Source organism: Sus scrofa, chromosome 16 (assembly GCF_000003025.6).
Source record: "Sus scrofa isolate TJ Tabasco breed Duroc chromosome 16, Sscrofa11.1, whole genome shotgun sequence".
In the NCBI taxonomy this organism is placed as follows: Eukaryota; Metazoa; Chordata; class Mammalia; order Artiodactyla; family Suidae; genus Sus; species Sus scrofa.
In genome coordinates, this window is record NC_010458.4 from 10,638,190 (window position 1) to 10,652,862 (window position 14,673).

General features: G+C 33.2%; 1 protein-coding gene across 3 annotated transcripts in view; it reads right to left on the reverse strand.

Annotated features, from left to right (window-relative positions):
• CDH12 (cadherin 12) overlaps positions 1-14,673 on the reverse strand; it is a 989,731-nt gene that overhangs the window by 652,431 nt on the left and 322,627 nt on the right. For all 3 annotated transcript variants that reach the window (XM_021077038.1, XM_021077037.1, XM_021077036.1), the window contains exon 2: positions 5,801-5,882. The gene's annotated coding sequence lies outside the window, so the exon portion shown is untranslated. The remainder of the gene's footprint in view (positions 1-5,800; positions 5,883-14,673) is intronic.

The window sequence follows — 14,673 nt, forward strand, 5'->3', positions numbered from 1 at the left end:
TAATGGTGGACAATACAATAAAGTTGTTTTGCTCTAAAATTGTACATAAGCTTGCATCAGAGCATTTGATACCGTCGGGAGAAATGTAAATTGATGTAACCACTATGGAGAACACTATGGAGGGTCCTTAGGGAACTAAATATAGAACTACCATATGATTCAGCAAGCCCACTCCTGGGCATATATCCAGAGAAAGACATAATTCAAAAAGATACATACATCCCAATGTTCGTTGTAGCACTATATACAATAGCCAAGACATGGAAGCAACCTAAATGTCCATCAACAAAGGAATGGATAAAGAAGATGTGGTACATATATTCGATGAAATATTACTTGTCCATAAAAAAGAACAAAACAATGTCACTGCAACAACATGGTTGGACCTAGAGATTATAACACTAAGTAAAGTAAGTCAGACAGAGAAAGGCAAATATCATGTAAGATCACTAATACATGGAATCTAATAAAATGATACAAAAGAACTGACTCACAAAACAGAAACAGACTCAAAGATTTCAAAAGCAAACTTATGATTACCAAAGGGGAAACTTTGCAGGGAGGGATAAACTGAGAGGCTGAGATTGGCACATGCCTACCAAATGGAAAGAAAGATTATTTGTCCCAAAGCATGGAGTATAGGGTAGGGTACACTCAGTACAGAAGTAGCCCAAATTAAAAGATATGCTATGTTACTCTGATTGTTTTCAAACACTGGGTAATTGTGGCTTTCTAAATGTCAGGTGAAATCATGCTCAAATATGAACACAAAATACTTTTTAATGCTAAATACAAATACGTATTTTTCACTGTCAGCCACTCTGGATTAGCAGCACTGTAGCCCCCCCCCCTTAACTAAAACAGATAGCTAAGTATTGGTTACATTAAAGAATCATTGACAAAGGATATTTGATATTAAATAAACCAGGGAATCAGAAACTAGAATTTATTTGTCTCCTTAATGGGCTCATTATCCTTGAAAAGTGATTTTATTATTCTCTGCTCTATCCTGGTGTTTTTATAAAACTGCAAAGTTCAGGTGTATCATGAGTCTAAGTGAAAAGAATACTGAGCAAATTAACAAATTAGTATTTTCAAGAGCTTTAAAATTTGATTAAAGTTTCTATCTTCAACAAAAAATGAAACTTCTTACTGTGTATGATTCCCTCATTTGCAGCCAAAGACCTTTGATTAGGATAATTTTTCAAATATAAACAATTAGTAACAGGCCATTTGTTTACTAAATGTTATAGAAGAGACCCAGCTGTCTTTATCTGCTTCATTTGACTATTCTGAAGTTAAATTTTTCTCATGACATTTCACTATTTAAACATGTTTAACTAAACATGAAGTTCTTTTTGGATTGGATTATTAAGGTTATTTTCCATATACTGTCAAAGAAGAAATATGTTTCAATCTAGGAAAATGATTCACTTTTCTACATAAATTGTCTCCACTTTTACTATACTGACAGATATGTTTCATTTTGATGGGGGAGGGGCTTTTTTGAAAATCAGTTTAAAAATTACGTTCTGCTGACTTGCCAAATGGCAGGTCAATGCTAATAGAGAGAAGCCTTAAAAACTTTGACACCTTTCCCCCTGCAAAAGATTGGATGCTCTCTGTGTTCTAATCCTTGGCTTTCCAATTTGCCTTTACGAGGTTAAGAAGATGAATGCTCATTGCTTTTAATCCTTACCATGATTTATGAGCCTCTTGGTATCCTTTCCCCAGAGCAGCTACGACTATGTGGTTGTTCTGCCTGTTGCTTAAATTACACAGACATCTGCAAAGTAAATTATGGATTGTGGTCCCATGGACCATATGCAAGCATTCTCTTCATCTCTCCTGCAGGATATTTTTTTTTATTAGAACAAAGACCATGCACATTTTTACTTGCTTGTGTACTGAATGAATGAAAGCACAATGATCTGAATGATGACCTGTCACATAACATCAAAGCAGCATGACATGTAAACAGGATTGCTTTAAAGGTAGGAAAAAAAAAAATGCACAAAAACCTTCCCATTTTCTTCTTTCTCTAAGGAATACCACCTTTAGGTTCTCAGAAGGAAGGTGACCTTTAAAATTAACTAAAAATATGTCCACAGAGTAAAGACACATATAAGTGACCTGAGTCTCCAAGTCTGCAAGATTTTAAGACCATCTTGTGGATCTTGAAAACTAAATATTAAGCAAAGAAAGAAAATTTCATGAAGGCACATCAATGGAACATTGATGTATCTTCTTTTAGATTTTGTTTTTTTGTACTGATATCACTTGTAGTAAACTTGTTTCAACATCCCCAGAAGCTTGCAGCAATCACAAGTAATTGGAACAATTCTTTCTTCTGAATACAAAGCCTAGCAGAGTCTAAGTTGAAATAGTCAACTTGTTCTGACATTTCCTTTCTTTTCTGTGCTTATTATTCTATGTAGATGATGAATCATAATTCCCAATGACAAGGCCATTGTGAAATCCTAACAGGCATGTTTCAAATGACTAGCCTTTGACAATCACCAGAAATTAGAAATATCCCAGCATTTATTTTATTCAGATGTACTAAGTGCAACCCAAACAATAATACATCAGAGGAAAACTCCACTAACAAAAATACTTTAAAAGTGATTTCTAACAAGGCCTTACAAAGTTTATTTCTTTCTTAAACAGATAACTCTGTAGTTCATTTTTGAACCCTATTGTCAACTCAGCAGGATGCTGTGAGCACGAAAACCAGATATGCTCAAATCCAGTCCTGGCTGAGCAGATCTGTTGCTTGCTCTGTGTTTCCATCAATTTCTGTTTCACCACATCACTTCTGAGAAGCTATTTTCTCTTAGGGTCAGGTCCTGATATTCATACCAATGCCCTAAAGACTTTACTTTTAAAGATAGATCCTAGATTTGTTTGCCTTTGTGTCAGCTTCTCTGTTTATTTTCAACACTTGCCTTTTACAACCACACTTCACCTCTTTCTCCTATTGAAAGGAAATGTTAAAGGCATTCTTAAGGATTAGATTTGAGTTAAAGCCCTAAACTACTTAAATGTATCTCCAGATTAACAAATGTCTTTTTTATTACTCAATGAATTTTATTACATTTATAGTTGTACAATGATCATCACAACCCAACTTTATAGCATTTCCATCCCAAACTCCCAGCCCATCCTCCCAGCCCCCAACCTTTCTCCTTTGGAAACCATAAAGTTAAACAAATGTCTTTCGAATACTGACTATATACAAGTAATTTTCTAAGATATTATAGGGAACGGACATAAATAAGATGAAACTCATACTCTCAAAAGACTGTGTGTGTGTGTATGTGTATGTGTATATATACACACATGATCAGATTATTTCTCTATCTTCAAAAATAAACAGCAACAACAAGCATGGCTCCCCATTACAGAAAACATAAATCCTGCAGCCCAGATATGTTTTAAAATTTCAAAGTTCTTCATCATCTGTGCTTCTAGATTTATCTACCAACTATCTTATATTTGATATGCATTATATTCTCTAACTTCCCAAATGTTATAAAATGCAATACATATATATTATAATACATATCTTCATATCTTTTACATATCTATACTCTCTTAGCACTTCTCTTTAAAATCAGCTCAAATGCCCCCTTTTTTTGTTTCCCCTTCCCTCTCAACTATAACATATGGAAGGAATCCCATCCCAATCTCTCTACAATCATAGCATTTTTCATACTGAAACAAAACATATTCTGTAAATAGTCAAAGAGTGCTATTTAGCCTATTAAAAATCATGTTTTTTATCTTTTCTTTTTCATTTCCCATAATTTATCTTTTAAAAAGGATCTATTTACTTGTTAGGCAATCATGAATATAAATAAGAAGTGAGTAGAACAAATAGTAAATTTTATAAAGTGTTAAAGGAGAAATAGATCGCTCTTTCTTCAGAAAATAATTTACAAAAGGAGGTGCTGGGATTGTAAACAAGACCCAGGGCGTTAATGCATTCAAAATTAAATTAATGATTAGACAAATATTTTAATATTAAAGTTGCTTGCCTTGATGCCTCTCTCTTCAATGTTCCTGGATATTACTCTCATTTTATTATATCATTCCACTGATATTACTTTCAGGTCTACTTTCATATGTGAAATTTATGAAAACTTTTACATTAAAAGGAAAACAATTTCAAGCTAGTCTCTTCAAATGTCTTCTGTATTAAATTTGAACTCTCTCCTTGATTGAAAAGAAGTGAACACTATAATTTCTTTAAATTTATTTATTCCCAAGTTATCTCTAAAGTATTTTATGTAAAATGATTATCAAACTCATGCATTTCTTTTTATCTTCATTATAGCATAGGGAGAGGCAAAAGATATTTAAGAAGAGTATGTTTCTCTGTTATTTGAATCTGTGGATGTTTTAAGCTTTACGGTAAAAGATGAAAAATTTTGCATTAATAATTAAAATGGCCTGGTATTAATTTTTTATTACTCATTCTTGTATCACAAATATTATTTAGCTTGATGAAATCATAGTTTTATAAGAAGGCTAAGCTGCCGGTTAGAGGAATAAAATCTAAGGTATTAACTTTTCCTAGCAATCAATCTTAGTATAAGTTTTGGAATGAAATCCTCATTCCAAAATTATTTTAAATCAGAGATTTAAAATTATTCAAATTTTATATAAAATACAAGCATTTTGCAAAGTAAAATTAAGAAATTTTCTATACAGTAGATCTGAATATTGATGAGAACAAACTGGAAGTAAATGAATGGCAACAAGAATTAGGAATCAGTAGTATTTCAAATAAAATGGTTAACAATGTTATTTCAAAGTTTTAATTTTGAGAAATTTAATCAAAAATATGTATACTCTACTCAAATTGACAATTTGAATTTGATCGATGATATAAATTTGAATAAATGTATCTCATAAAATAAAAGATAAAACAAAAAGAAAATATACAATTTTTCTACTTATTAAATATGAGTATGCAGAGAGAGTTTGAATAAATATCACAGCAAGATCCATAAAGCCACATTAGCTTAATTACATAGTTGCCTTATCTCTTTAACCTTTTCTTTCTGAGCTATTATATCATGGTTAATCTTAATTGATCACTGATTGAGCACTGAGAATATGAAACTTGTTTTGACTGCAGCCTAAGAATAGATATTACATTTACCAAGCAAGGAGTGTCAAGGCAGTGCTTTAATTATTGTCTCTAGAAGGTTAACTGTAAGTGTCTAAATCTCAGGGTTTCAATTTCTGCCATCAGCAAAGGAAAATCAGCCTACAATTGTCTTCCCAAGAAACAATCGCACAAGGCTCTGAATATTAATATTAATAAAGACAAGAACATCTGTGACATTGTCTCTTTGTTTTCTATGTCAGTGCTTCATCTGAGGTTTGCATTTGAAATAAGACGTATTCAATTTAACAAAAGTAATATCCACTAATTATGAGGGAGGAGACAAAGTGTCACCAGAAAGAATATAAAAGGAAGAAATCAATTTCTGTTCTTTAGTAAGTACATAGCCACTAGGTCTTCTCAAATCTGCATGTCAATTGAAACCATGTGAGAAAAATATAATAGAGTAGCTTAAAAGTATAAAATTTTGGCTAAAAGAAATGGTTACTTAATTTTCTCAGTTCTGTCATTTTATGTCAACCAACAATAAATATATAAATGGTTGAATATTCTGATTTCTAATAAAATAGATATTTTAAACAGTAAATGAGTTTTAGAAAGAATTTGAAGTATTTTGTAAGAAGTTAAAAACGAGTATCTTGATGATATTTAAATGCTTCTTACCTTTAAGAAGGCTGGCATCCTTTAAAACGCCAAAGTACTGTTGAGTTCCAGGTAGACTAGACAACCAAATAGCTGAACAGAGCTGGAAAGACAGACATACAGTACTGTCATGCCAAATATATATTTCTGATATATATTTATTTTAGAATATTTTACATTTACTTAAAGCTTCAAAGACAGTTCAGGGTTCTTGTGTTCCCCAAATCTTATTTCTCCCTTTATTAGCATTTTATAAAACAATAGTTTATTTGTCACAACTTTTGATATGTTGAGATACATGGACTCAAATAAACAAATATAGATATATTATTGTGACTTCTTTAATTTTTCTCCTAAGGTCCTTTTCCTGTTCCAGACGAATTGAATTTAGTCTTTATGTTTCCTCAGCCTCTTCTGGACAGTAAGTATTTCTCAGATTTCCCTTGTTTTTTTATTATTTACTTATTTATTTTTAGGGCTGCAGTCACGGCATATGGAGGTTCCCAGGCTAGGGTTTGAATTGGAGCTACAGCTGCTGGCCTACACCACAGCTTCAGCAATGTGGCATCCTTAACCCACTGAGCAAGATAAGGGATCAAACCTGCATCCTCATGGATACTAGTCAGGTTTGTTATCCCCTGAGCCACAACAGGAACCCCAAGGTTTCCCTTGTTTTTGATGACTTTGCACAATCTTGAAAAGTAATGATAGATATTTATACAATATCCCTCAATTGGAATTTTCATGTTTTTCTCATGATTAGACAAAGGGGGATGAATGGTCTGTTTTTATTAGTCTGGCATTTGGAGGAAGACCACAGAGGCAAAGCCATTCTCATCACTTCATACCAATGATTCATGTTACCAGCATAATAACACATTGCTGTTGATACTAATCTCCATCAGCCGACTGAGACAGCGTTTGTCTCGATTCCATGCAATAAAATGACTTTTCTTCTCCCTTTCCATACTGTCCCCTGTAGAAGCAAGTCACTAAATGCAGCCCATGCTCAGGCATAGAAAGCCTACCTCTCCAAGGGGGAAAAGTCTACGAAAGTTGTTTCAAATTCTTTTGCAAGAAATATTTGTCTATTCTCTGCATCTTGTTTGTGTATTCATTCACTCATTCTTTCATTCAATAATTTATGTATATCAGTGTTAACTCACGGATATTTATTTTGTATTTTGTGTTATAATTTAATACTGCACTATTTTGTGGCTCAAATGGTTCCAGCTTTGGCCTTTGGGAGCTCTTTCTCTGGTTTTGTATCACTTAGATGAACCACAGCAGTTTGTTTATTGAGCATATATTTTCAGATTCCTTCCTTACATCTGACACTACAAGATAGTCCATGCTAATATTATATATTTCCTGTTTCAGCCCTAGACAGCAGTATTTTCAAAGATGCAGATTCCTTTTATTGGAGAATGGTATTAGTAACCAAAATTTGAACACTAGGTGTTTTCCTTGCTACTAGAACACCACTGTTTCCAAAATTTCTCCAGGGACTGAGCTAGGAAATATATATATTCATACTAACTTTTATATACTCATATATCTATAGTTGTTTCTAATGTTTCTAAACATTATTTTATACTGTTTTCTCTGACCCTAATCATATAATCTACTCGAAATAAAGAGCATCCTGGGTTCAATAGAATATATTATTGAAAACACATTTTACATTTCTGTTTGAAATGTTCCTATTTGTGTAATATACCAGGATTGAATATAAAAATGGGTGTCAACCCAAGTGAAAAAATACATGCCTCGTGTTTGAGTCTGAAGAATCTTTGAAAACGTCCATGACTTTTATTGTCATTCATTCTTACTGAAGTTCCTCATGCTTAAAAAAGGGAAATAACCTTTAATAATGTGTGTGTACAACCACAGCTGCCTGATTGTTTTATGTCAAGTGTCATACACTGAAAAAACTGAAAATAAAAGGAGCTTGAGGAAATACAGATTACTTCTTAACAAATATATTTTCTTCTGTTGATATATCCTATTATTATATGTTTTATATAATTAGATTTTTTTAAAAGATGAAAAGCCTGAGATAGCAAGTTTACCTATCTGAGAAATTTTATTTTTAATGAATTTATACAATCAATAATGAAAATTAATATATATATATCATCTATTATAAGTAAATGATAAGCAGAATACTTGGAACTGTTTATCTTCTTTTTTTTTTTTCTTTTGGTCTTTTCTAGGGCTGTACCCACGGCATATGGACGTTCCCAGGCTAGAGGTCTAATTGGAGATGTAGCCACCGGCCTATACCAGAGCCACAGCAACACGGGATCCAAGCCACATCTGAGACCCACACTACAGCTCATGGCAATGCTGGATCCTTAACCCACTGAGCGAGGCCAGGGATAGAACCCGCAACCTCATGGTTCCCAGTCAGATTTATTGACCACTGAGCCATGACAGGAACTCCTGTTTATCATTATTTTTATCACAAAAACTGAGTGGGATACCTGACAATAGTACATTCGACTTATAATCCATATGGGATCAATGTTATTTTCTAGAAGGAAAAGGATTCATTTTATCATTTTTATTCTGGTTTTATGGATTGTATGTATACACTCTCCCCACCAAATTCATATCTTAAAACATTAATCTTTTTATAACAATATTTGGAGATGAGGGCTTTGGGAGGTGATTAGGTTATGAAGGTGGAGCCCTCCTGATGCAATCAGTGCCCTCAGAATAAGAGACAAGAGAGCTTGCTTCTCTCTGCTTTGTGTCTGGTGAGGATACAAGGAAAAGACATCCATCTGCAAGCTAAGAAAAAGGGCAATTACCAAGCACAAAATCTGCTGATGCCTTTATCTTAGACTTCTCAGCCTCTAGAATTGTAAGAAATGCATGGTTATTGTTTAAGCTACACAGTTTATGTAATTTGCTATAGCAGTCCAAGCAAATTAAGACATCTGGTAATCTTTAAGATGGCAAACCATTAAAATAAGAAATGAATTCAAAAGAAATTTTAAGACATTATGTACTTTTAAATTCTATTAGATATTTTGGTTAAAATGTACTAAAACTGGTATCAGTATATTCTGTGGCTGTGGCAAAAAATTGCCACAAATGTAGGGTCTTAAAGCAATAGAAATTTATCCTTTCATAGTTCTGAAGGCCAGAAGTCTAAAACCAGTATGACTGGGCTGAAATCAAAATGTTAGCAGGGCTGTTCTCCTGTCAGTATCTAGGAAAGAATGTGTTTCTTGCCTGTTTTAACCTTCTAGTGACTGCCATTATGCTTTATCTTGTGTCTACATCATCCCGACTTTTTTCTTTTTTTTCATGGCCTTGGCCATGGCATGTGGAAGTTCGTGGGCCAAAGATGAAACCTAAGCCATAGCAGTGACAAAGAGTCACAGCAGTGACAATGCTGAATCCTTAGAATCCTTAATCATTAGGCCACTGGGGAACTTCCTACATCATTCCAATTTTAAAAGCTAGCATCTCCAAATTTCTCACTCCTCCTTTTCATGCTTTCTCCTCTCTGTTTTTTTAAATCTACTATGTGTATCACTTATAAGTATACATGTGACTGCGTTCAGGGCCCACTCAGACAATCCAGGATAAACTCGCATTTAAAGACCTTTAATTTTCATCTACAGACAAAAATTCTAATTTTAAAAGATACATGCACCCTAATGTTCACAGCAGCACTATTTATAATACTCAAGACATGGAAGCAAACTTGCACCTTGACAGATGACTGGCTAAAGATACATATGTATATTACTCAGCCATAAAAAAATAAAGAAATAATGCCTTTTGCAGTAACATGGATGGACCTAGAGATTAGCATACTAAGTGAAGTCAGATAGTCAAAGACAAATATCACATGATAATTTTATATGTGTATTCTAAAAACAGATACAAATGAGCTTATTTATAAAACAGAAGTAGACTCACAGATATTGAAAAGAAAATTATGGTTATCAAAAGGGAAAGGGTGGTCAAGGGATAAATTAGGAAATTGGGATTGGCAGATATATGCTACTACATATAAAACAGAGAAACAACAAGGACCTACTGTATAGCACAGGGACTTATATTCAATACCTTATAGTAACCTATAATGGAAAAGAATCTGAAAAATAATGTATATACATGCATATGTATATATATATATATGTACACAAACTTAAATATATATAGAACTGAATAATTTTGAGATGTATTCCTGAAATATTGTAAATCAACTATACTTAATTTTTTTTAGAAAATCATTAATCACACCTGCAAAAACCTTTTCTTGCCATATAAGGTAATACTCATAGTTTTCATGAATTAGAATATGGTTATGTTTTGTGAGGCCGTTTTTCAGTCTACTACAACCTTATAAATTTCCAAAGGAAAAATATATTAGAATAAAACAACTTTCCCATGAGTTGATTTCACATAAGACAGTGGGTTTAGGTCTAAAAGCGTTAGAAATATAATCAAACAGGGAATTCCCTTCGTAGCTCAGTGGCTAATGAACCCAAATAGTATCCATGAGGATGCAGGTTTGATCCCTGGCTTTGCTCAGTGGATTAAGGATCTGGCACTGCCATGAGCTGTGATGTAGGTCGCAGACTTGGCTTGGATGCCAAGTTGCTGTGGCTGTGGTGCAGGCTGGCAGCAGTGCCTGGGAACTTCCATATGCTGCAGGTGTGGTCCTAAAAGCAAAAAAAATAAATAAATAATAATAATAATAATAATCAAACACAATGAAAGATTGTTTTAAAATACAGTTAAGACAATATAGGACAGGCATCATTTTAACTTGCTTAGAGTGATAGATGGATATTATTTAATAATATAACTTAAGTTATTGATTCTTTCTCTCCTTATTGACTAGGATCACTGATAACCTACAATTATGTTGTGATAAGCTGAATAAAACCACAGGACTGATGTTTCAGAATTATACTTCCATCTCTTTAGTAACATATTAACTAAGGAAAACATTGGAAAAAATTAAAGGAAACACAAATTCTGAAGCATACTAACATTTGTAAATTATTGTTATTGGTACAATGCATGTGGTCAATTTTCAAGAGACCTTGAAAATAAGAAAAAACTAGTAATAAAATATGAGGGACAAGCAATAAATTATGAAGGGTGGGGGGTTGATAATTCAGGACATTATCAGAGATGGATAAAGGCCTGAATGGTTTAGTGGGATTTAAATCCTCAGCATTGTTGAGAAAACTGACCTCAGGACATAGAACTAAAGGAACTAGAAATTAGATATTTACATGTCATGGGTATGTAGCAGTGGTTGCTCCATTTATGGAAAAGAAATTGTTTGAAAAGTCTTCTGCCCACCCATTTTGAGAAACTGCTCACCAGAGATTATAGGTAGAAAAGATATCGTCTTTGAGAGAGCAGATCACAGGTATGGACTCATGTGTATGAGGTTCAGATTCATGTGCATATATGGTATAGACTTTAACCCAAAATATAAACATGAAATGATATGACACTGGTAAACCAGTAGAGTCTCAGGTGAATAAATGCAAAAATATCTTGAAGAGATTCTTTCACAATATAAGATGTAGACTCCCATAGTAGGGGAATAAGAGAGAGGAAAAAAGCAGAACACCATGAAGGAAAGTCAGAAAAAGCATTTAAATAAAAAATGTATTGCTTAATATCCAAAAATAATAATCTATAATAAACAAATTACAAATGTAAAAATCTTTAGAGTTAAAGAACAAAGTAAGAGTGTATCATAAGTATAACAAATGAATCAAAGCAAAAAACTTAAAAATACATGTATATACATAATATGCTACATATATTATTATACATTATTTGCAGATATACATTCAAATTCCTATAAGCAGTCTTATAGGCCATGCCTAGATAATCCCAATAATCATTTAGGAGAGAAAAATCCCAAAAGTGTACATACCATGTTAGAAATATAAAATTAAAAACTTCTTCCTGGAGTTCCCATTGTGGCACAGCGGAAATGAATCTGACTAGGAACCATGAGGTTGCAGTTTCAATTCCTGGCCTAGCTCAGTGGGTTAAGGATCTGGCGTTGCCATGAGTTGTGGTATAGGTCGAAGATGCAGGCTTAGATCTGGAGTTGCTGTGGCTCTGGTGTAGCTACAGCTCCAATTAGACCCCTAGCCTCAGAACCTCCATATGCCACAGGGGCAGCCCAAAAAGAGAAAAAAAAAGTTCTTCCTATCAGATATAAAAAATTATTATAAAAGAAAATATTGCATTGCTACTGGCATAGATATAGCACAAAGTAAAAGAAAACAGAGAAATAATTTCATACCTATATGGGAATTTTATATGGAAAAGGAATGCCATTAAAATCAATGAGATAATAAAATATTAAATGAGTGATGCTAATGCATGAAATAGAAGTAGAATTCCTTCATCATATCAAGGACAAAAATAACTTTGGGATGTGCAGAGAAATAAAAGCTGAAATTGGTAGAGGAAAATGTAGAATATTTTATGAAATTGAGTAAAAATTCTTCCTTTAAATGAAATGTTAATAGTGCAAAAAATAATGATACATTTGATTTAAATTTAAATCATGTATTCAAAATTAAACTTCAGAAAGCAAAGGAGAGTGTATGTCAGTGATTGTGAGAAGAGATTTGAAATTCGTGGGAAAAACTTTATAGATTATATTAAGAACCTCAATAATCAATGAAAAAAGTACATTTACAAGGATATAGGCCAGATATTTATATAGAAGAATACCAGGACTTCCAATAAGCATATAAAAAGGAATTCAACATTAGCCATTACCAGGGAGATGTAAAAGAAATAGCAATGACAAGTCGCTTTATACCTAACTAGATTTAAAAAAAAATTAAAACATTTTAAAATCTAAAATTACTAATAATTTTAAAGCTGTGGAGGATGGAAACTTTCATATAGAGTCAGACGTGAGCACTGATAGAATACTTGGCAAGAATAACTTTGAAGAATAACTTGGTAATATCTAGTAAAGGTGACAATGCTGGTAATCGATGCCCCATAAATTTCATGCCTGAATGTAAACTGGAAAAAGTTTTACACATGTGCACAAAGAGGTATGCACAAGAATGTTTGCAGCAGCTTTGTTCAAATTCCTAAAGCATTTAGCATATATAAATAATTGCTTTATATCATGATTTCAGTTACTAAATTGAAATATAAATATTTGCAAATATAAATAATAGCTTTATATCATGATTTCAATTACTAAATTCATGAAGATATTTTTGCTTATATTTTATAGAAAATATTTTAACTTGATATCTATATGTGCATGCATGCATGAAATTGTATGCACAGGAGTTTTTGTGCATATGAGTTCAGTACATATATTGTCAGATTAGAAGAGTAAGGGTTTGCTTTATTATGTTGCAATCACAATTAACCATATCATACCTAACTGATCCAAGAGCAGTCACAAAAACAGATCAGTATTTTGAGTTACAGACTCATAAATATTTGAAAACACAGTGGACCAGTCGATGAATTTTAATAAAAGCAGACAACACTAGATTCAGGAGAAATGTCATACTTAGTTAAGACCCTTAGGCAACAAAGGATAAGACCAGACTCACATTTTACCAATAAAGAGGATCTATCAAATAATTAGATACAATTTTAAGTGTTCTTCTGCCTGCATCTGGCATAAAAATAAATCCCCTTGTAATTAGCTAACCTATTTCACTGTAGAGTAGTAGTAAGGATGAACAGTAATGAAAATAAATAACACCAGAAATACATAGGTTGAGCGAAGTGTCAAAAACCAGGTACTAGTGTGCTACGACAAGACCCTGGGCACTAATTCCGGATAAGAACAGTCTGTAAAAACACAACTCACGAGACCATTTTAGCAAAGGTAAGAACAAGAACATCCAGGACTAGTAGTAGCTGAAGACAAGTAGTTATCAAAAGTGGAAAAAAATTGCAAGTTGGGCATAAACATATACTTCATTTCTAATGTCCCTACCACAATGAAAAGGGATTTGTAAACAAGGTTATAACATCTTTGTTAATTTAATTAAACATGGAGACCATTTGGCTGACGTGGCTCTTATGTCGCAGTAGCCTAAGTCAGTCAACAAACCCAAAACTGAGCCTGTAAATGCCTCAAGGTGACAACAATCACAGTCAACTAGTCACTAAGGTATAGACAAGAAATAATTTTCTTTCTTTCCTTCCACCTTTTCGGTGTAAGTCTCTACCTGAGCTCCTATTCTCAGAACTCTCCTAATCACTTGCATTGGCAGATCAAATACACTCTAAAAATATTTAATATGCCTCAGTTTATATTTAAAACTTTTATTGATACAATATAAAACTTATTTTTTTAATTAATTTATTTATTTATTGGTCTTTTTGCCATTTCTAGGGCAACTCCTGTGGCATATGGAGGTTCCCAAGCTAGGGGTCTAATCGGAGCTACAACTGCTGGCCTATACCGGAGCCACAGCAACGTGGGATCTGAATCGCGTCTCCGACCTACACCACAACTCACAGCAACGCCGAGTCCTTAACCCACTGGGCAAGGCCAGGGATCAAACCCACAACCTCACGGTTCCTAGTCGGATTTGTTAACCACTGAGCCATGACAGGCACTCTGTAAAACTTATTTTATAAGTATTAAACAAGACCTAAATGAGGAGAGAGATGTCTTGTGTATTGAATCAGTTTTAAGATCAATTAAATAACTCCAGGCAGAAGGAATAAGTTTATTTCTGTTCTTTATTATTGAAATTGTAAAACTGGTATTGATATTGAATAATATGGAATAATAAAGGGTGAGAATAGCTAGTACATTCATAGGAAAGAGAACAGATGATGGCTTTGTCCTACTTAATACTAAGACTTATAAAGTATGTTATTTAAAATAG